The sequence below is a fragment of the Emydura macquarii genome, unplaced genomic scaffold (genome assembly GCF_026122565.2).
Source record: "Emydura macquarii macquarii isolate MOO-44397 ecotype Brisbane River unplaced genomic scaffold, CSIRO-AGI_Emac_v2 contig_1305, whole genome shotgun sequence".
Taxonomy (NCBI): Eukaryota; Metazoa; Chordata; order Testudines; family Chelidae; genus Emydura; species Emydura macquarii.
This window is the reverse complement of record NW_027131442.1, coordinates 1,122,210-1,144,819: the sequence shown is the minus strand read 5'-3', so window position 1 is coordinate 1,144,819 and position 22,610 is coordinate 1,122,210. Positions and strand designations below refer to the sequence as shown.

Here is a 22,610-nt window from a genome sequence, read left to right as displayed (position 1 = left end):
CCAGCACTTATGGGGTATTAAGGGGAGGGGGAGAGAAAAAAACAAAACAAAAATCACAACATTTAGGAACACAGACCTGTGGTTAGAGACACTGCAAGCCAAAACTTGGGGACAGGGAAGCTGACCAGACAGAACCTTCCCTCCCTTCCCGCCCCTGCACTAGCTAATGGCCGAAAGACTGATCTGAGGTGCTAGCCAGTGAAACACATGGAACTAGCTCCTTCTAAGGATTCTGATTGTGGTCACACCCCTGGATCTGATAAGCAAAAGGGCTTCTCTTAAAGCCATTTCCAGAACCTTTGCCTTATTTGTTCTGCTTCTCCAGTGTTAGTTTCCAGAGCAGAATTTTGCTCTGTGCTCCACTCTTGAGAAAAAGCCACCCTCTTCCACAAGACCATTTATTTAGGGGTCTGCAGCCAATCCCAAAAATAAGATAACTACTCCCATCTCTTCATAGCACATTTGTGATAACTCCTATTTCCCTTAGCATTATCAGCCCTGTTATCCATGTGGAATAGACAGTTTTTAACTAGAGAGGAAGAACAGTCCAGTAGTCAGGGCACTAACCTAGGAGTTGGGAGCCCTGTGTTCGAGTCCCTACTGTGCCACAGCTCTAGTATGATCTTGGGCGAGTCACTTATCTTTATTGTACAGGTGGGAATTGAGGCATGGAGCAGCTAATAGCTCCATCCTGCCTCACAGAAGTGTTGCGAAGCAAGCATTAAAGATTGAGGTGCTCAAAATACTATGGTAAGGCAGCTCTAAGTACCTCAAAGACATAGTAATTTTCTGCCTAGCTGCCAGTTTAGGCACAACTGGATGGGCATCTGGGGTACAACATCACGCAAAACACGCTTAGTAAGCACATGCCCTTTGGGAATCTGGTTTTTACAGAAGCATTTATCTTGTTTTTTAGTTCCTAACTTAATGCAATGAACAGAATTGTTAGGAGTATGATGTACAAGATATGGGAACGTAGCAGTAAGGAGGCAATTTCCTTCCTGTCTCCTCCACATTAAGTCCAGCTTGTGGAGTGAGACACAAACAGAAGGGGCAAGAATTCAATTCTAGACCCATCGCGTCCTTATTCCTGTGTTATACCTAGTTATGTCAGGCTTCTCCAAGACTCTGGTCAGAATCAAGCCTTTATGATTAAAAAAAAAATCTTTGAGATGTACAATTTACAATCCCAATGTTTTCCACACAGTGACCCACATATCACTACAGAAGAGGGTCAGACCTGCCCCTACACTGAGGGAAAGGGATGGGGCTTTCACACCCTGAAATCTATGATCCCACCTCCTCTCAGAGGAAGAGCAAGCACTGTAGAGGTCATGTTCCCAGTCTGCCAGACAGCACTAATCAACCAGATGGTGCCTTTGCTTCCCTCTACTCAGGGTGGAGTGCACCTGTGTAAGCAGCACTCTAGACTGCACAGAAACCCAAGTGTCAGTTTGGTTCACTTGTTCAGGCTCAGCCTTGAGGATCAGATTGCATCAAACACTCAGTCCACCAGATCAGGACTGTCAAGTATATATGAGTAATGGATATAAACAGGCCCAGACTGGCACAAGTACTCCTGATCAGCAACAATGCACAATCTTCCTCCAGGTGAGTGAGGCGCATGGAACTTCACAGCAGACCAAGTGTGGCGGGTAATAACCCCTTTATCAGAGGAGCACCTTGGAGCCTTGTTTTGCTAGGTGCTGTATATACACTGAATTATATAAGATGATCAGGGCAGGAGCTACCTAAAAAAGGCAAGTCAAAGGACAGGGAGTGAAATAGGCAAAGTGCAAGGCCTCCCAGCAGGTCAGTAAGTGCAGGGAAAAGATCAAGTCCCACAGTAAGACCCTACCCATTAGAGAATACTGCCTCCTTCAAGGTCTCATTCGGTGCAGACTTTAGATCTTGGTTTTCATTAGTACTAAGCAGTAGCAGTTACACACACACCCTCTTTAATTGAAGACTCCATTTACTCCCTGGTATAGCAGCATCCTACTATATTCAGCATTCAGCTCTGAGGCTGAAATTTCTAGACAGATGCATGCAGACACAGTTAAGGATAAGTGTGGAACAGCTTTCAGTATTATGCCTCTCCCATTTTGACACTTCTACCCACTCACGCTCCAATGTCCCACTTAGATCCATCTCAGAAAGCTGCCCCCCTTCAGATACACTCATGAATAGACCCTCATTTCACACAATGGAGCAGCACCTCATGCAGTTTCTCCACTGGCTCCTACTCAGTTTCTGATGACAGTTTGAAGCCTTGGTCCCAGTCTTCAAAGCAGTCAGCGAAATCAAGCCTTGGCTATATCAGACCACATTCTGATCTATGAGCCACTGACAGCTGTGCTCCTCCACAAAGATGTGGATCACAAAGCATGCAAGAGCTAGAGGACAAAGCATCCTGGGTTGAAGGGATCCAGCTGCGGAACCAGCTTCCACCAGGGGAGGGGGGAGGAGAAGAGTCAGGCAAACCTAGAGTCTGAGCATCTTTAGGAAATGCTGCAAAACCTTCCTCTTCCAAAGCCTTGACACCCTAAGAATGGCTTACTGACAGACATGACACTTCTACTCAAACCATCACACACCAAAATATTAACCTGGGAACAAGTCAGCCTAAAAAAAGTTGTCAGAGTCTAAAACGAATGCTATCCTATGCAGAGTTTTTACCCCAAACGGGGGAGAGGGGGCAGCATAGCAGGAGAAGAGTGCCAGACTCCCCTTGAAATCCATAAGGACTTCCCTGTTGCTATCAATTTTATATTGAACGTGCTCAGAGTACTACAGCGGTGGGTGGCAGGATACCTCTCTGCACATGGTTTATTTGGCACAGATCAGCTAGACTCTTCGGATTTATAAATAAACTCTTGAGTAAGATGCCAGCCCCTTGTTTCACAGGGCTAACATCAAAACTCCCTCTGCTCCATATCTATTCCTATCGGGAAGCTAGATGCAGAGTATGTTAGAGGAATGACACTCGAACCTCAGACTCCAGTGCTGGAAGGAGAGTTCCAGAAGGCAGGTCCTCCAGAGCAGTGGTTCTCAAATTCCTCATTTGATCATGCCCCCAGCCACCCCCCAACTCTGGGTGCCCGGCCAGCAGCTGCCACCTCTCTGGTCGCCCAGCTCTAGATGTGCACAGTAAATTCTTCTCCCCCCTCCCCCTCAGCTTCTCTCTCTCTCTCTCCCTCACCTCACACACACACCTCCAATACATTCAGCCCAGTTTGAGAACCTCTGCTCCAGAGAATGCTTCACTGCTCGCAATGGAGAACCCCAGGAATTGACAGATTAACCCAGAAGACTGTAGTTTACACAACAAGCCGGGAGAAGGGGTGATTGAAGAAATCCATCAGATAACCAGGCCCTACAGCATGCAAAAGGCTCTACATGCGATAACCAGCCCCCGTGTTCTGAAGCAGATCAGCAGTGCCCCTGCCATGGGCTCATCCAACTCACATTGGGCTGCACATTGTGCGCTAGATGAAGTTTCTAGGCTGAGGGTGGGACCCACAAGCCTTGAAGCCCCAAATGCAGCGATCACTGGGACAAGGTCTGAATCAGAGGAAAATATATAGTCTAAAGCTGGCCCGCAGGCTGCACGAGGAGAACTACCACCCAACTGCCACCTGAGAACGGAGATGCCACAATGGAGTCAGTGGCCAAGAACCACAGGTTTGGTCATACCCAGCAATGGGAGATTACCTCACCAGCTCCCCCTATCACTTCAGTTTTGTCTGGATCAAGCCCCAGCCACTTCCCCACTAAGGAGAGCACAGAAACAGCTCCACCTCAACTCCAGGAGACGGACACTTAGTCAAGAGGTTTTCCCCTTCTGGTCACTGGGTGAAAACATCAAACCCCTACAGAACCTCATGTCACAACCCTGGAGACTTCTCCAAAGGAAGGAGAAATCCCCCTTTGAAGACCCCCAGGCAAGTTCGAAAAGCTTATTCTATCAGCAGTCTTCAGCAGCTTAAACAAGAATGGGACACCCCTCGCACACATCAATGGACTTCACAGATCAAAAAACAAACATCTGCATGTTACACCAACGCCTGAAGCCAGGCTGATGAGGTCATGGGTGTCCCCTACATCAACATGGGATTGAGCTAATCCAAGAGCTCTTCCCAAATAACCTCCTCCAGTGGTTTGAGGCATGGGGTTTATGGGTTGGGTGAAATCAAGCAATGGTTTAACAAAAACAAAACAAAAAAAACAGGTGGTGCAAGGTCATTTGCCCAAGGGCAGTTGCCATCCCATCTTGCCAAAAGGGAAGAGAATCTTCCATGATAATGAGCCCCAGACCTGCCCTTTAATAGCAGAGGATTCATGTTACCAAGACTCAATCACATGCGATGGTGCATTTTGTAAGAAAATTAAGCATAAATAATTAAAACTATTTGTCAGTAGATGGAATACATGTTGTGGTGAATGATCCTTTGTCACTGTGTACCGGCTCACCTCTGCTAGTCCAGAGGAACTCCTAGTTATCAGTATGACTTGGATGGTTTTGGGGGTTTCTTTGGGGTTTTTTTAAAACCCCACACTGAACCCCTTGGCATTTCTACCCATCTCCAAACAGAGGCTCTGAAGAGGTTTTTACAGGCATCAACCAATCATCTCTCCCCTATGAGAGAAATATTAATCCTAGCATACCATTGTGAAAACTTGTCCAGAGAAGCAAACTGACTTGTGCAAAGTTACACAGCAAGTCAGAAAGAGAGCCTAGGAGCCCTAACCTGGTTCCAGTCTCTAGAGTAATACTAAAAGGAGGGGAAAATTAACCCCTTGTTTCCACACACAGTTCACAAGAGCACATGAAGTAAATTTTTTTTTGTATTGACCCAACACTTCTGAAAGATCTAATGACCCTCAATTCTAGTCCCCACTGCTATGGTCAAGGTTTTTTGTTTGTTTGTTTTTTGGTTTTTTTTTTTGTTGGTTTTTTTTTTTTTTTTTTGGGGGGGGGGGGGAGGACGGACACACAACAAAGTGGTTGACAAAACTGAAATTGTCACAAAAAGATGTTTCTTAACCTGAAACTGTCAAAGGGACAAAAAAGTTTGTTGAAATTTTATTGGGGGAGGGACTGACTATCAGCATAACCCCACCCCAAAAACAGAACAGACTGCAAGCACCTCCAGATCAGAAGCTTTGATTCACCAAGACACAGTGTCAGTCTGGACCCAGCCAAATTGTTCGAATAGGAACATTTTTGGCTTGAAATTTAATTGTTCAGTCTAGAAGTGACCCAGCACCAGAAGGCAAGCGCCCATGGGGGAGCACACACCTCAGAACACTACTTGGCCTTTAGCTTTTCCCCTACTAAAGGAGATTCTCTGGAATAGGCTGGAGGAAGGGAGGCAGCTAGTTTCCTGCTGACAATAGAAATGCCATTACCACCACATTACAACTATGGCTGTTTGGTGGTCCGAGTGAAGCAAGCTGGGGCTCTCAGCTCAGTGGATAGATTACACCACCACCACCACCCTTTGTTCACACTGTAAGGAGACATGCCAGGAAGAGCCTGGGCCATGGAGATGCCAAGGATTTTGGTCTCCAGGGCTGCTGCTCTGACACCTTTCAGATTCTCTAAGTCTACTTTGGTGCTTCTGAAACTCATCTTTGCTGTGGTTTCTTTCACTGGTTTCTCTGCCTTCCACTGTTGTGGCCCCACACCCTCCCTTTGGAAAGCAAAGGGGACTTTCCTAGGAAAGCTGTTATGAAAAACCGCAAGCAGAGTTGGCTCTGCACTCCTTGACACCCCCATAGTCATCGGCTTCCCCCACTGGGAGAGCTGGATCCTCCACACACAGGTGTTTTACACACCTCATATCCACGCAAATGCTACACAGAGCCAAGCCTCCCCAGAACGGGAGGCACATTTCAGAAAGGAGGCTCCCTTCTGCCTAGATTCAGGGTGTGTCATGCTGAGCAGAGGCCGCCTAGGACTGAAAGAGAAAGCTGCTCCTTACCATGTGTCATACAGCATGTCTCTCTCACTCACACACACACACACACACACACACACACACACACACACACGTCACCCCCACCCCAGGACTGGTCTAACTAGCCACACTGATATCACAATGGTCTGGCTGCCTCCCACTCCCTACCCAGAAATGATTACATACCTAAATTAGGAAGGCCTCCAGTGAGAGAATTACCTGCATCCCTGCTTGCACCAACAGCCAGAGCCTCACCTAGCCTTATATGGGGAAGGCTCAGCAACAACAAGAAGCTGATAAGGAAGGAGAGATAAGAAAGGGTGAGGCACTTACAAACTAGATGGGGGGGGAGGGAGAGGCAGACTGAAGAAAAAGGAAAAGGAGGAAATAGAGCCAACTCCCCCTCCTCCAAGCAAGAATAGAGAGACTCAAGAATGGGACTTTATCCCCCAAACTTCTTTAAACTCCTAAATTCCAACAGACAGGGGACTAAGCAGTCTGGCAAAGAATTAGAAGTAGAGATCACAGGAGGGAAGGGATAAGTGACCAGACCAGTGGAGATCTCAGCTTCTCAGGGGACATTGCAGGGAGCAAAATGGGAAAGTGAGCCAGTTTGCTGCATGTCCCTAAATCAATCTCAGTTGCAGATGGGAAATCCATATAGATACACAGGAGACCCACTGAATAGCAGTGGGGATTCCCCCACACTGTTGGGGTGCTCAGGGAATTCAGCCTCCACCTTCATTCCACACTGAACTCCTACAATATCTCCCCGCACCTCCATTTCCCCATCCCTCCAGGACAAAGCAATTCAGTCATCCTGCTCAGAAACATCAGGAGCAAAAATAAACAGGAGCACTGACCTGCCCACAGGCTGTAACTGTGGGTTACAGCTCCTCTCTTAACATGCAGGGGGAAAGAGTACCAAGTGGAGCTGGCAGAAGGAAGGGAAGCGGTGCGGGTCGGCAATAGAACAGAGGGAAAAGATTGTTCCACTGGTATGTCAGCAATCTGACTCCAGGGCAGCTGTCCTCTCGGGCAGTCAAAGGCGGATTTGTGTGCGTGCGTATTCAAGGGCTGCCCTCCTTAGCAAGAGGCTGTGGGGTCAGCTGCACGAGCCCCCGAGATGCGCCCATTCCCTGTATATCTGGGGATCCACAGTGGGAGAAAAATGCAAAAATTTATTCCATTTCCATCTAGACAGAAGTGAATTATCCCTGTGCGGATGCTTCCTGGCTCCCCTCAGAGATTGAAGAGCTGAGAACTCCTCCCTGACCCCCATGTTCAGACTAGACAGTAGGCATGCAGCAGAGAACTGGAGGGGGGCCCTGACTGGTGAGGATGGGGCAGCCTCTCTCAGGTTTATGGCTGACTGCTATTTGTTTCTCCCAGCACCCTCCTCCCTCAGGACTCACTGCAGCCAGGAACAGAGCATCTTAAGAGCTCCCCTCTTTCAGAGAGGAAGAAGCAGCACCATACCAAAGTCTGCTCCGTGAGGAGCCAAACCAAACCACTGCATTCTAGATATTACAGCCCCAAGAACTAGTCTCAGCTCCACCCTCTCCACAGCATAGCCAGATCCCTTGCCAGCCCCCTGAGTGCAGTAGGATCCACACACCCAAGGTCCACCCTCAACACTGGGGAATCCACCCAATCAGCTCCTCTACTTGAAGCGTTCCAGTGGAACACACCTTCCAACCTGAGCATGCATGTCCCAGCAGGAGCCAGGCATTAAGACATTAGATCGATACACCACCACCACCCCCAGCCGCCTCCCCTTCCCACACCAGCAGAGCTGTAGACTAGGGCACCAATAGTCATGCACCCCAGCCTCTAAGCACAGCAGGATCTACGCAGCAGGCCACAGGCACCCATGCCAAGGTTCACACTCCCAGCCCCCACCCCGGTGCAGGCTTTTCACATGTTGGAAACACTTTAGCAGCACAAAGGCAGCTCTCTTCTCTGTGGGAATTTGCAGCTGAGGCTGAGCCGCTCTCTGGGGACAAAGGGATTTCACAGGCACACAGGCAGACGTCTCCCCTCTCCCGCTCCCTCCCAGCTTTCCCACTTCCTGTCACAGTAGCACCAGACCTCAGGCTCAGAAACAAACACACACACAAAGTACTGGATTCTGGGAAGTGGGCCAGAGCATTCCAGAGTGGCCCATCCGCCAATCGCCAGCCAGAACTCCCACTTCACCCACTGCAGCTCCCTATGTCAGGGAAAACAGCCCTCCCTCCCCACTGCACTGCCCCGAGCCCAAGCCTAGGCCATTTCACAACATGCATAGCAGGTGAAGAATCAGCGACTTGAGTTGGAGGCAGGGAGAAGATTAAAGATTTACAGCTCCTACCACTGTGCCTATAGCGAGACTGCAGATCAGATATAAGCTCATTAAAACCATACTGACCACATACTCCAACTCCTCCTCCCACCACAGCTCTGGGTTGGAACCCTGTCCCATAGCAGCCTCAAGGCTCCTCATCACCCCCTTTCCTCCTAGAGCCTGGATAAAGCATTCCCAGCTGCCTACAAGTTAGGATGTCCCTTTCCTTCACACCCTGCTCCCCTCAAAAGATGCTCAATGGGAAAGTCCACACAGCTTCTCTAGCACAGCATTAAAGCAAACAGAGGCCCTGCATTCCTAGAGATAAGGCCTCTCCTATCAGCTGCATGGGAGCAAAGTCCCTTGCGGGGAGCAGGGCTGATCCCTGGTCACAACACAACACTGTGCCAGTCAGGAGTGTGGCCTTCTCACGCTGGAGGAGGCTAGCGGAGCTCATGGCTTCTAAGAGGGAATTAAGAGCAGACTTCTGTAGAGGCCTCAGATCTGTACCCCAACAGACGCCACAATGCCAGCAGCACGATGATGCCTGGTATCTCCAGTGTAGGCTCCGCTCATTACTTTAAAGGGACAACTGCAGTTAAGGAATTGCTTCTGGACAAAGGGTGCTGCCAGACAGCACTGACCAAGATGTCCCCGTGGCACCAACATCCTAAGACTACAGCTCTGCCCGTCACATCTGCCACCTAGCATTGGATCCTGGGGACAATATGGGAAGTCTGAGCAAAGCCAGATGAGAGTGATTCGCCTGGTGGGCAGATGTCAAAGCTACAAGGACTTTACTCCTCCCCCATTCACCTTCCACCCGCCGTGCTCCCCACATCTCATCCACTGGATTCAGACCATTTCCTCTTTAACAGCACAGCTGCAGATATAGGGGAATCCACACAACTATGGGGCAAAATAAGCATTCCTGTTCTGCAGCAGCTGGTCTGGCAATTGTTGTAGCTTGTATGCCCCAGATACAATGAGGGACTAGAGAAGGCACAGAGTAATAAGATGAACCAGGAGTGAATTTGCAGGGAGCGGTGCATTAGAAAGCTCTGTATAGGAGTAAAGCTTCCACAGCTCCTGTCTGCCTCCAAGGTGCATATCACACACCTCCACCCAGAAAAGGTGTTTGAATTACTGAGGATCGCAAGTTAAAAATCAGATATCCCAGAAAAAAAACCAGCACTTGCAGGAACCGGGCACCTGTTTTGCCACCATCCCACTGATGGAAGAATGACTGATCCCTTCACAAAGCCCTGTGCTTTTATCTTCCATTTACAAACTTAAATCCTGGAGGGTCTCCCTCCATGGCTGGACAGCTGGAAAAATAAGACTTTCAAATTGATTTCTATCCATTCCCTCATCCCAGACGCACACCTCCTCCTCCGAGCCCATCCCTCACCTCCCTCAAATGAATCCCTGGCAGTTAATTCACAGAGCTCCTGTTTCACCACTCTGAACAAATAGACAGGAGGTTTAGAGGCTGAAGTCATGTTTGGTGTGGGAGTGGTGGGCAGGGAGTTGCTGAGATCAGTCTAAAACAGTATATCCAGGAAGGGGGAATCTGTGCAGTGAAGTAGTAATCGCCTTCCGCACAAACCATGCTGCGTTGCTTCTGATACAGACACGGATGCTCTGTGGGTTGCCAAATCTTCCCCTTCTCTCCCCCCTCCCACCCACACCATCCCCCTCTCCCAGTCAGGTTTGAGAGCGCCCAAGCTGACTCACAGCTCCAGTCACACACGGAATCAGGAGACAGTACAACAAGCCTAGCTCAATTCAGCATGACCTCATCAGATGCCCCTTGTTCCAACTGTGTGAGCGCGCACACATGCACACAGACAGATTTAGAAAGCCTGATGAAAGAAATGAGTGGGTAAGGAAAGCAATCGGAGAAGCAGAATATGAGAGCCAAAGACTGAATCACTGTTAAGCAGGAAGAACTGCCTTCTCCTGGGGGTGCAGAGCTGAAGGGGGCACTCAGCTTCCCACACTGTGGATATATACCAGATAGCAGGACCTCAGGGTGATGTTATGAGCTCCACAAGCCCCCACACACACACCCCATAAAGAAGAGGAAAAACAGAACTGTCTTGGTGAATACATCAGCTGACGATATTTAAGACCAGAGCTCACAATTACATGCAACTGACTGCGAGCAAGGAGGAGGACTGGAATAATGGGATGCCACAGGTCAGGATTAAGGTACATCAGCAAGCTGAGCAGGGTGGGGGCAGAGGGAAGGAAATCTGCACAACCCCTGTCCATGCTATTCAAATAAGGACCAGACAGCATTATGGATACTAGAGAACAAAAATACAGCGCAAACAGGGTAGAGAGAGCTTGCTGTCCCTCCAACAGCACTGGCACTGCCCTACCTCTACCTGCTCTAGGGCACAGAGCAAAGCTGGAGGACTTCCTTCACCCCTGGGCCATTGCTCTAGCACCTTTCCCCAGCACAGCTGTATATCCCCTCCCCCCTCCACCCCGGTGTAAGAGCTGTCCCTTCCCTCTGTGGAGGCAGAAGGGAAGGAAACCAGTATTTCCTGGTCAGACAGGAAGTGACATTGTGCCTTTCCTTTTCCGCAAGGTTCTAAACACAACGTCCTGCCAAGCGCTGCTCCCCCCCCCCCCCCCCCACCCAAAGTATAGCAAGGAGACTCCATGGAACCAATGGAAGAGAATGCCAGGCTTACCCACTCACCCACCCATTGCCCAGGCAGGCTATGCCTTCCCTGCCTTAGGGCTGGAGGCAGACAACGAACTATAATCCAAGGTTGCAACACAGACCATGCCATCTCTGCCACAAGGCATCTGCACATGGGGAGAAGCAGCAAGTGGCTCAATTAACCTACTACATCACATGCCCACAAAAAGGGTTAGTCTCTTCACTAAACCTACCCAACGCTCCACCCCGCCCCTAGAAAAATGGGCAGCCAGCTTAGGCCAGCTGCAGAATGTCCCCTCTCCAAAGAGGATGTTAAATAGCTGTCTGTCCCTGCTCTAGCAGTGCACTCGCTTCTAAGTATTCGGTCTGGTATCACACCCCCACATGGTTTCAGTGCCAAGGTATATTTCACTGAAATTACCCTCCCCACTTGTGGGTATGTCCCACCTCTTATTTTATTGAAACTAGAAGAATTTTTCAGGCGTACAGCCCCTCCCTATCTTAAGGTGGAGAACTCCAATTTTGGGGACACCTTCCCCTTAACCTCACAAGCACCCCTTTGTGGGACTTCCCATACTTTGTGTTGTAGGAAGTGCTAGTGATGAAGCACTAGTAGTTGTAACCTTGCATGCTGATCAGCTGCCAGAAGTGAATGCGTTATTTCCCCTGAAAAAGTGTAAATCTGGGGAGCAAGAGCACAAGGAAGACCCTCCCTCTTCCCCACCTGGCTTGTAGCCACAGCTTCTGTTTTACATAGGAAGAGAAGCCCTTCTCAAAATGGCCACAGAGGGAGTGTTTGTGGACCAGCAGAGTGGCCTTCCAGCCTGTCCAGTTACTGGAGACAGACAGGGCGAGGCTTCAGGGGAGAGAGAGAAGGTTTCCTGTTTGTCACTCTGATGTAATCTCCCAAGGACCACATCCAGTAACAGGACACTGGTAATTAAAGGGACAAACAAGAGCATTTAAAGGAGGTGGGGCTTGGGGTTGATGTTCCAAGCCCATTTCCACATCAGAGAGCAGTCCCTTGATATGAGATTTTAGTTCATAAAAGGAAAGATGATCATGTCACTTGCTTCTCCCTCCCCTACACACCTAGACAAAAATCAGCCAGCCTGACATCACACAGCCAGGTAGTAACAGCAGCTTTGCATGCACCAACATGCTCTGAGGAATGCACTCCTCTGCAGGGTAGGCGCCTGCCAGAAACATGCAAATGAGATCAGCGAATTGCCTGGCTACTGAAGGAAGAAAAGACTTTGTGATCATGTATTTTCTAGGTTGATATGACCCACCCCACCTGCAGAAGTTGTCCATGCAGTGTCATTCTGGCTGAGAACCCACTTTTTCCTTAGACAGGAGACAGCCATCAGCTTAGAGGAAAGGCCTGGGGGTGGCAGTGGAGTGGACAGGGTGCAGACGTTCCCCAGTTAAGGGTTCAACAGGAGACAAGACTCATCAAGGTGCACCAAGATTCATTTTGCCACCTGCACGGATTAGAGAGATCCAAAGATTAGATGGAAAGCCGTGAGAGATGGAGGTAGGAGGAGAATCCACCCCAAGTTCTGGGGTTAGAGGCACTTCCCTGCTCCTATTCAAGATGGGAATTCAGCCTCCAGGTTGTTGATTTACTCCTGGGCTACTCTCAGCTCCTCTGCTAGAGGCTGCCTAAGCCAGGGAGGCTTTTATGAGGACACATCAGGTCCTGAAGCAAGCAGTATCTGGTCACACTAACTCTTCCACAGCTGTGACAGCCACAAGAAACAGAAGAGAAATCTGAAGGGAAGGAAGTGGGTAGAGAAGAGATGTCCAGGCCACTTCCTCCCCATGCCTGCTTTTATGATCTAGCTCTAGAGCTGTCTGCTGAAACAGCACGGGAGGAAATGTATGACAACAAGCTTCAGACAGCATCTCATTCACTTTCCAGATTCCTACAGCCAGGATTTACTGGTGGTGGGAAGCCAGTGTGACACACCCTGTTCAAAGTTCAATGGGCGTTGCTCCTATTAAGAGTAGAGCAGCCAGTGCTTGGAAATAAGAGATGGAGATAAGTCTTCTTCAAGAGTGTTTAGCCAATGGACTGACAACAGAATTCCCCCCCCCCCCCCACACCCAATTTCCCATCCCAGCACATGCTTCCAAATTAAGTCCCCTGGATACAGTTAAGTGTGAAGCCAGAAGCTGTTTCGCCTCTCCTGGAACAGTAATGCAGCCATTTTAAAAGACGAGCAAAGACTCTTACTGCAGCTTTGGCAAATGCTGGTTGGTTTCCTAGTGCCCAACATTCTTCTCAGGCAAACCACAGATATCCCTCCAATTCCTGAGTCCTGCCAGATTATCCTAGGTGCTGGAGGAGAGGCTATTCTCTCCCTCCACTTGTGTGGTGTACCTTCCATCTTTAAGGCTGTGCCACATCACAGCTCCAGTCTTTGCTACACAAGCAGCAAGTTTCTGCTCCAAGAAGGGTCTGCCAACCCAGGACCAATCTAAACCAGTCACCCTGGTGGAAGATATGATTAATAGTTTTGTTTTTTAAAAAACAGCTTGGGGAGGGAGACACTCTTGGAGCCAGATCTGCCTACACTAGTAAGAACCTCAAGGGCAGGGAAAGGAAACATCCCATCATTCTTGCTCAGACACAATCTAAGGTATACATCTACACTACAAGTGCTTACAGCGGCACCTGTACGCTGGGGTTCTAAGTCTTCCTGTGGAGAGGGAGGACAGGGCCTGCTTTGTCTTCAGTCAGGTGCAGATAGTCCAGCATGGAGCATGTTGGCACGTCTTCCTCTGCTGCCTCTGATACAAGTGGCAGCTCTTATCTCCATCCTAGAGATCTTTCACAAGACCTCTCTGAGCTGCTGGTCTTCTACTAGGATATCCGGACCTGGAAGCTGGTTTGGATGACCTGGTCCATGGTGGCTGCCAAGAGTGTAGATCTCCTCGCACATCCCCTGCTACACAACCCCCAGCTTGGTGTGCAGATGGTAGAGTCCCTCCGGGTGTGCCAGAGGTTGGCCTTAGCAGGAACCAACAAAAATGGAGACCTTTTGGATTACAACCCAGGGGACTGGATGGATCCCCTGGTGCTCAGCCAGCACATGGGGTTCCCTCCATCCTTTATACCTCCCAGCATGTACTCCAAGAGGTGAAAGTGGTCTTAACGCCCACCTCTCAGGTGTTCTTCAAGTGGGTCCTGTCGGAAGGTGCTCCCCACCCACCCCATTCCTGGCCCACAGGACCTTGTTTTTGATGCCCTACCCGGCAAGCCCCCTGGATCCCTCCCCTCTGTAACTGGAGCTGGCTGCAGGATCTGCAATCAGTTCATTTCCCAACTGTGCCTACACATCAGTTGTACACACTCTACACATTCCATTTCCTCACCCTTGTATCCTGCCTCAGGCTGACACCAAGGGGTGGGACCCCCTTCCACGTGTTGAGGGTGAGGAACCCTGTGGGCCAGCCTCTATTCCACCTTGGTCCCATGGCCCACCGTGGAGATCAGCTGGCAGCTCTTTCATGGAGCTGCGAGCATGGACGTGTACCTGGAACGTTCATCCCCCTCCCTGACACCTGCCCCTTCTGCAGTGTGAGGGAGACCCTGTCACACATCTATCTGGAGTGCACCTGGTTGTAGCCCCTGTTCTGGCTCCTCCAGAACCTTTTTCTTGGGTTCCAGATGCACCTTTTCCCCCCTCACACACGGATTTATGCAGCCCCACAAAGTCACGAGACCTCCTCCTTAACCTCCTCCTCACACTGGCCAAGGTGGCCATCTGTAACACCAGGAGGAGGATGTTGGACAGGGAGTGCTGGGCAACTCTGGGGCCTATTTCCGTTCTTTCATTTGATCACATGTGCAGGCAATATTTGCTGGCTCCCTTGACATCTTTGAGGAGCTGTGGATGCTGTCTGGGGGTTCTGCTCAGTGTCCCCCTCCAATTCCCTACTTATGACCCTGTAACCCTCATGCCTGTTACTTCCCCCCCCTCCCCTATTTGTTACCCTTCCCCCTCCCCCCCATCTTATTTGGGCTTCAGGTTCTGTAGTGCATATGGGCAGGCTTGCACCCACCTATCCCTAGGATTCAACAAACACTTCCTACAGAGATGGAAGGACCTCTTCCGTCACCCTAATAAATCCAACATTGTGAGAGGCAGATCTTCCGTCAACCGAGCAATGTCTGCACTGTGGCTCAGGTCAGCTTAATTACTGTCTCCCCGGTGGGTGAATTTTTCACCCCCTGTGATCTAGCTAAGTCAACCTAAGTTTCAGGCTGAGACCAGGCCTAAAAGTGCAATGACCAAGATCAAGTTTGGCTTCCAGGGCTCACTCCTGGGATTTTCAATGTGAACATCGGAGTACAGACACTTCTCCATATTTCTTGCTCATCAGCAAGGGCAAAGGTGGGAACACAGATAGCACCCCATTAAGCTCAAATGTCTCTTCCTCTCACCTGGCACAATGCCTGGTGACTAAGCAGGCCACCACTCTCTTCCCTTACAGCCACTCCTTCCCTTCACTCCCCTCCCTCTTCATTGTGTGGTTTAATATGGGTCACAAAATGGGAAGTGATGTCACTTGTGGAAAACTCTGTTCCTCTTAAAGAAACTGGAAAGAGGAAAGCTGTGGCCCAAGATTTGATGGCCATATGGTGTTGACAATCACATCTAACCCTAGTCCTTGTCCCCACCCAACACAGACCACAAGATTTGGTTAATAAGATCAGCAATTCTACTCAGGACAAGTCTCCCAGTCAGCAAAATTCAATATAGATACATCAACTGTCTTAATTAAACCACCCCTAACAAGTGACACTGGAGAAAAGGGGGGGGGGGGGAGGAGGGGAGTCTGTTAGAGGCCTGGTTCCAATCTGGTTCCAGGTTGGTAGTGACTGAAGGTAGAGACCATTGGTGGCCTTCTAGGCACAGGATTGAGACACAAAGGCAGAAGCTTTTACTGCTATGCCAGTACTGTGTCTGACATGTGGATCCAAGGGACTTGGGTTACAAGCAGCTATAAATTCAGACCTTCCATAAACAATGCGGGTGCAGGGGAGGGAAGGGGGGAGGGGAAATCACTCTTGTTCTCCAAGCCATGGCTCAAGCGCTATTAAAGGCATAGAGCTATTTCAAAGGACAACTGAGGCTACCTGTTTTAGCCATTTTGAGTTTTATCATCCCATTAGCTACCTGCATGTTTATAAACCCAAACTGGTGGCTGACTCCACCTATCACTGCCAGCAACAGAGGCTGTTAAGAGAAATTATGTGAGCAAGGATGTCGTTTTGTTCCAGGATAAAGGCTCACACTGAAGCTACTGGGCTTCACATCTGCTGATGCAGCTGCAACACTGTACTTGTCCAAGGATTTTAAAGTGCTATACTAACATGGCCTTAAACCTCACAACCCCTCCGAAGCAGGGCACCATTCCTCTTTTACAGATAGGGACATTCAGGCACAGAGGGCAGAGTGCACGCAGGAATGAAACTCTGATCTCATGCTGGACTCCTGTCCTCTAAGTCAATCAACCTGAGCGCCACACTACTGCACCAAGAGCATCCAGAAGGAAGGCAGCTAGCTGCATCACAGGAAACCCATGTGAATCCAGCAAAGTTGTCCAGCACACACCAAGCCAGCTGTTTTCATCTTCCTACCCTTCCAGGATGGCTCCTTGTAAGATTTCAGCAAGAACTCCGACACAAGGAAATGACAGTCATTTGTATGCAGTTTCAGCCATGTCTAATCAGATATTGAGAGGACACGCTTCAAAACTGCTTAAGTGTGTGAGCAAATAGTATTTGTGAAAGCAAAGTAGGAAAGACCATCCCCTTAGAACTAGCACTGAATGCAGGGCATACAGCAGGCTTCCCCACTCTTCCCTAAAGCACTCTCTGCTATTCCAGTCCAGCTCCTTTCTCCCCCCAATAGAGCTCTTTCAATGCACCTCAGTTCTGCCTTGCATCACCCTTTGTTCTTCCAGTCTTGCACCTCTGAGCAAAAAGATGGTCACATCAAGTTCTATGGTTTGGCTATGTGCACAAGCATGTCCATTGGGGAGCAGGGGGTGAAACGAACAGGACGAGCTCCAAGTTTTTCTTTATGCCCAGTCAGAATGTGAAAGAAGACCTGGAAACTAGAGTTCTAATCCCCTGCTCCACCATGAATAGTCAAGTAGCAACACAGCTTCTTTGAGGAGCTGAAGGAAAGGAGTACAGAAAACGTAGTTAGAAGGGACTGAAATTCAGGACCCCCGGGGAATGTGTTTCCAACGCTATCACCACTTCACCATGTGATCTTGGTGAAATCACTATGCTTCAAGTTTCACCATCAGTATATTTGGGATAATCATTTTCTTGCCACTGAGGAGCGGCTGAAGCTAAGGTTAGTGTCTCTAAAATGAGAGAGAGTCTCAGATGGAAGGCACTAGGGAAAGGCTAAGTATTATTACAGCCACATCTAGTCCTGTTCCAAGTGATGATGAATGCGAAGCGCAGAAAGGATCCAAGAATCTCCCTCCCGACTGGGCTCAAATGAGGTCCCCAGTGACACGCCATCCTCTCAACAGCCAAAAACTACAAGCAAAGCAAGAGACAGAGGGATGGAACAAGTATGCAAGGCCTCTGTCCTACTATTAAGGCACCCATGGAATTCAAGGTATTCAGACATGATCCAGCCTGAGTACTGAATTTTGGCACCTCAGGAGACCCAATGACTGCTTCCTGCAGGGAGAGGAGCGTCCTGTTAGAGCATAAGCCTGGTATTTATGACCAGGGTTCGAGTCCCTGCTCTGCCACAGACTTAGTCTCTCTATGTCTCAGCTTTGTATCTGTAAAATAGTGATAACAGTACTGCCTAACCTTACAGGGGCATTGGGAGGAAAAATACACTGAAGACTGTAAGATACTCAAATACTGTGGTGGATGGGGGACTATGTAGATACCTAAGAGTCAAGACTCTTTTCAAGACTCCACCTGCCCTCCCCCCAGAAAAAAAGATGACAGCCCCAATTCTGGAAGAGAAAGCATCAATCCCTTAGGACAAGAGGCACAGAATGGGCAGGGTGGGGAGAGGAGAGATGCACTGCTAGTTGACCTGCTTTTGTTGGCAGCAGCCTAAGAAAAATAGCCTGCTGCATCCAGCACCCCAGATGCCGGCTGCTGTGGGGTTATTCCTTTACTGGAGACATTTCACTGTCACTTGTTAGACTGAGCCAGAGAAGGTTTTTTTTTTTTTAAAAAAAACAAAAACAAAACCTAACACAAAAACAAAAAAAACCCAGAGCTGTCACATTACCAGGAGTTTGTTTGTTTGGTTTTTTTTTTTTTGGTTTTTTTTTGGTTTTTTGGGGGGGGCGGGGGAGGGGGGCGCATGAGTAGATGTCTCCACCCAGCAGTTTTGACCCTCCCTAGAGGCACAGTCCCTTCCCTGCAAGAACAAAGGAGGAGACGACAATTAGACAACAGGAGACAGTCTAGGAAAATAGATAAGCTAGCCAGGGCATCTAAAACTCTGGTCTGCACAGGTGTTCTCTCACACACACACACACACACACACACACACACACACACACCACTATCTCTCCCCATCCACGAAATAGAATTTTAGGGAGGCATCACTGAAAGATATTTATAGCACACAACCCTGGGCCTGAATATCCCCTCCACACACCCCCAACGAAAAGCCTGCACACCCAAAATACTCCCTGCTCCCAACACACACAAGCAACTTCACTTACTCTAAAACAAAGGGAACAATGATGAGGGTGGAGGGGGGTTAAGCAGGATACTGTTTGCAAAGGCAGCCACCCCTTACTCCAACATTAAATGTTGGTCTAAAGAGATACATTCTCTCCCCATCTCCTTGTGCCAATTGGGAAGTTGACACACACAAGTCACTTGTTTTTTTGGTGGAGGAAGAGGTCAACATTACATGCTTCACTCAAAGTACGGACACTCCAGAACCCAACCAACATAGCTCCTAGCACAGGAGGAGAAGGTGGAGGGGATTGGACAGTGCTGTGAGGCAATAAGTGAGCCCCAGCCCCACACACAGTTGCTGATAGGAACAGAGTATGACAGGTTTGTAGTCTATAATCAGCTTCAGGAGTTGAAGTATTGCTATCAACAAAGAGAGACCACCAAGTCATTCCGAATCTACTTTTAGAAAGGTCTGTGTGTTCTTTCCCCAGCTGTCAAAGCACTTCCTCTGGGCTCCATGGCTGTGAAGGGCTGCTACCCCAAACACCATGAGTGGTCCAGTCCACAGCTACCATCTTACACCAACCCTTTATATCCAGATAGGGTAGGGATGAGGGACAAAAGAATTATGAGGGCTACTAAATAGGAGTCCTCACTGAAATCCACAGACCATTTCCAAATCATCCTCTAGCCACTCTCTAAATAGAACACCCTATTTTCTTACTCTGCTGCACTGGAAGACCAAAACCTGGGGGGGTGGGGGGAGGTGCAGAGAGACAGGTGCTTAGATGTAGGGCATGGGTCTTAAGTTTCCAGAAACTGGACAGCTTGCTGCTTTTTTTGTTTTTGTTTTTAAACCTGGAAAACTTCCCCAGAATCTCTGGCCACACAAGAGCCTTAAGTTTAACACAAGACATCATAAGCTCTGCACAGCAAAGTGAGGGAGAGGGAAGAGAAAGTATGTTTTTAAAAATTATGCTTGACACAAATTAAACTTCCTATAGTAATTTTAAATAGCAGCACAGGCAGTTTTTTTTGTTTAAATTAGTTCAGTACCTTCTTCCAGCCTTGTTTTTGAATGATGGAACTAGAAGTTTACAGAGAGCGACTCAGGACTAGAAAATAGCCCACCATTCTAGCCCCCCATGACCTTGTTACATAAAAACATTCTTAGCAGGGTCTAAACACTCCAACCCTCAACACACTGCCAAGAGACTGACCGTAAGAGCTTAAGGAAAGTTGTGGTGAAAACACCCACACACAATACAAGTCTGAGACTCTGAATTCCTAAAGTATTGCAAATTTTAAAAAGGTGTTACGCAAACTTATTTTGAAGCTTTTTCTTTCTTTCCCACTAAACTAGTTTTAAAATAAGCAAAGTCTCAGATGTAGACTGTAGACAGGGTTTATATTACCACACACTTAAGATAGAAGGCTAAAAAAGTCATTCCCCCCACACCCTTCAAGTTGCTGATTAGATGTTGGAATCTGGAAAAAAAATCCCCCTTTCCAGTCCTTTTTAAACAGCCCCTAAATTAAGGATTAAAAAGAGGTTCTAGTTCAACACAGATTCTTTTTTAAAAGACTAAGAGAAAGGCCCACACCCAACAACTGCACCTGGGAAAGAAAAATGGGATCCACCCAAGCAAGCAGAAAGTGTGGGTCTGATACATGGGGAATGAATTATAACACTCCCAATGAGAATACACTTAATAAAAATACCTAGTCAATTGCAAAGCCTCCCTACAACTCAGTTTTCCCCAAAGTTTGACAAGAAATATCTTAAAGGGTGTAAATAAAACCAAAAATCTATTTTCCAAACCCAACCACATTCCTCCCCACCAGTCTGCACAGAGGACACCACAAAAAACAGCTTCCCAGCAACAAAACCCAGTGGTTAGTTTACTGCTCATAAGGAATAATCCAAAATGAACAAGAGTTAAAACAAGGAGATTAATTTACCAAACAACAACAAAAAAAAGCCACACCACATACAATTCTTACCCAGGCTTCCTCCTCTCTCAGGAGCTGCACTGGAGAGACCTCTTAAGTTTGTTTCTCCTCCTTGTAGATTTTTTTTTTAAATTACCAGGGGGAAGAAATAAAAGCAAAAATAAATTAAAAAGTTGTCAGTGCAGCTGGTCCTGTGCCCTATAACTTTCCTCCTTTAATCTCTCAGGGTGACAATATGTCAATCTTCAACAAAAAAAAAACTCCCCTGGGTGAGATCCTTCTTTCCGTCCCTTTGCAAACACACACACGCAAAACTCTACTGCTGACTTCTCCAACAAATCCCTAGAGGAAATGCAAGAGGCAAAACCCTGCCAAAACGGTTTTAAAAAAAACCCAGCAAATATAGTGATTCTTTTCTCCACCTCTTTCTCCTCTGAGAGCTTCTTCCTTTCTGGCTTTTTTTTTTCCTCCCCCTTCGCCTCCGAGTCCTCTTTCGGATCCAACACCTAAAATGGAAGTTGTACTCGACCCAGCCAAAAGCAAGACGACGAGAGCAGCGCTGGCTAAGCCGATGGTAACACAAACTGAGCTTTCCCAGCCCAACACGGCGGCCCAGCCCCTCTTTCCCTAAGTGATGTCAGCTTCTGCGAAGCTCCAATGGGAAGCAGACATCAATCAGGGATCCGGCCATATCCAATAGGAAACTTTATTGTAGAAAACTAAAAAAAAAAAAAAAGGAAAAAAAAGAAAAGGGCAGGAAAAAAAAAAAACAACAAAAGGAGAAGGGCAGGAAATAACTTTTTGGAAGAATAAAATAAATAAAAATATATTACAAAAATCAGTTGCAAGAAAGAAGGCTAAAACAAGCTTGGCAGGGTAATAAGTGTGATCTGCAATTCACAGTCCAATCTCTTTTGATCTGTGTTTCTTTCCCCCAGTCACCCTCCTCTACCTGTGTTTGCAAATGAGAATAAATATCTTCATTTTTATTTGTCTCCTGTGCTTTTTCTTTATATATTCTCCATTTTTGCAAGTATCACCTGCAAAAAAGGGAGGACAATGATACAAAGGATGGGTGGAGAAGTGTTTGGATCTGAGGAGAATTTGGGATTTGAAATTCAACCTTGATTTCATTGCTTTCATTTTAATTATATGAGCCCAGATTGTGAGTTGCAGTCAGCTCTTGTTTTATTTCAGTCAATGGCTTTTGCTGGCAATTAAGCTTAAACCTAGCCTGGATAAGGAATTTATGTCCCTCCTTTTCCTTTCAAATCAGTGAAGAAAATAGCTCTTTTTCTTTGTTTTACTAATTTAATCCAATTCACAGATTGTAAATTCCAAACCACCAATCAAGAGAGAGAGACAAAAGCTCCAACAAGTTTTCTTTCATCATGGCCCTAAAGGATGTTTACTCTTGATTACATCTGCAAAAAAAAACTGTCAACCTAGAAGATATCTAGTACAATGTGGTGATCCAGGTTAAGTGAGGGAGTTGCTGGGAGGGTGTCATTACCTAGACATGTCTATAAAAAATAAGTTCTAAACAGAGTTTTTTTCTTTATAGGCGTCTCAGTTTTCATTTGAGCAGGTACAAGTTGTGCTGCGATGCTGCTCTCACTGAAGTCAATGGCAAAACTCTCATTGACTTCAGCAGCAGCAGAATCAGGCCTTGCCACACATGTTGTTGTTGCTGATTCAAAATTTATAGGCTTGATGCTGAGAGGTGTTTGATACTCCAAAGTTCTACATGCTAAAGGGCACATAGACCCAAACCTTCACAGGTATTCAGGTGCCTAACTCTCATCAATTTCAATGGAAGTTGGGCACGTAAATACTGCTGAGAATGTGGGCTATAAGCACATGTTGATTGCTACTCTATAAATAGCCAAAAGGGTAGATATATAAACTAGATACTACTCCCACTGAATTCTATGGGAGTTGTGGATGCTCAGTACCTCAAAAGATCAGACCGTGTATCTGAATTAATAGGTAGCT

The 22,610-nt window shown here is 47.7% G+C and overlaps 1 protein-coding gene across 7 annotated transcripts in view; it reads right to left on the bottom strand.

Moving 5' to 3' along the window:
- CTNND1 (catenin delta 1) overlaps positions 1-21,230 on the bottom strand; it is a 45,974-nt gene extending 24,744 nt beyond the window's left edge. For 5 of the 7 annotated variants that reach the window (XM_067550617.1, XM_067550620.1, XM_067550621.1 and 2 more), the window contains exons 1-2: positions 21,038-21,230; positions 20,667-20,726 (exon numbers count right to left, since the gene is read on the bottom strand). The gene's annotated coding sequence lies outside the window, so the exon portion shown is untranslated. The remainder of the gene's footprint in view (positions 1-20,666; positions 20,727-21,037) is intronic. The other 2 variants (XM_067550618.1, XM_067550622.1) reach the window with 1 other exon arrangement.
- Between the last annotated feature and the right edge of the window lie 1,380 nt (positions 21,231-22,610).